This window comes from Penaeus monodon, chromosome 29 (assembly GCF_015228065.2).
Source record: "Penaeus monodon isolate SGIC_2016 chromosome 29, NSTDA_Pmon_1, whole genome shotgun sequence".
Lineage (NCBI taxonomy): Eukaryota > Metazoa > Arthropoda > Malacostraca > Decapoda > Penaeidae > Penaeus > Penaeus monodon.
Window position 1 is genome coordinate 1,008,439 of NC_051414.1, and position 676 is coordinate 1,009,114.

Below are 676 nucleotides of genomic sequence, written 5' to 3' on the forward strand. Positions count from 1 at the left end.
TATCGGGGTCTTGGTTGGGGAACGGATGGAAGGATACAAGCAGGGCCCTTCTAAGGAGAGCAAAGCCCCACAGCGCAAGGACCTCTACTCAGGAATCCACATTAGATCAAGTGGCCAAGTAACACGGGCTGGACTTTCGAGACCCGAGTACGAGGCCTCCGATCAGCTGGCCCAGAGGTTCTCAAAGGAGTCCCTGAGGAGTCGCTAAATAATTTGGAGGGACGGCGAGATCCTGCCATTTGCTAGATTTGGAAAACTACAAATGGGTTGCCTAAAAGCACCCACATTCCGTGAAAAAAAAAAATCTCATAGTGAATTGATATTATTGATAGCATAAAGTGTTACCTAGGCCTACTTATGTTTAGTTAAGATCTTATAATTGTTAACACTCGTTTGTACTATTAGCCCATATTCGGGGCGGAGTACTCTCGGCACTGCATCCCGCAATGGGTTCCTCAGCCTCAGAACTCATTTTTCCTCGAGGGTGAGCAAGCTAAGAGTGGCTCTGCGAAACAGCTCGAGCAAAACAACAGCTCGGAGGCAACTGAGGTACTGAGTGAAAAATAAGTACCAGTTAATTTTTCGTGCTGGTAGACGTGTGGTTAGGTCTGACGTTCTGATGGTCAGTGGTCTGTTTTCACTGTGTACTTCAAGACACTGCTTAGTAAGAAAAGCA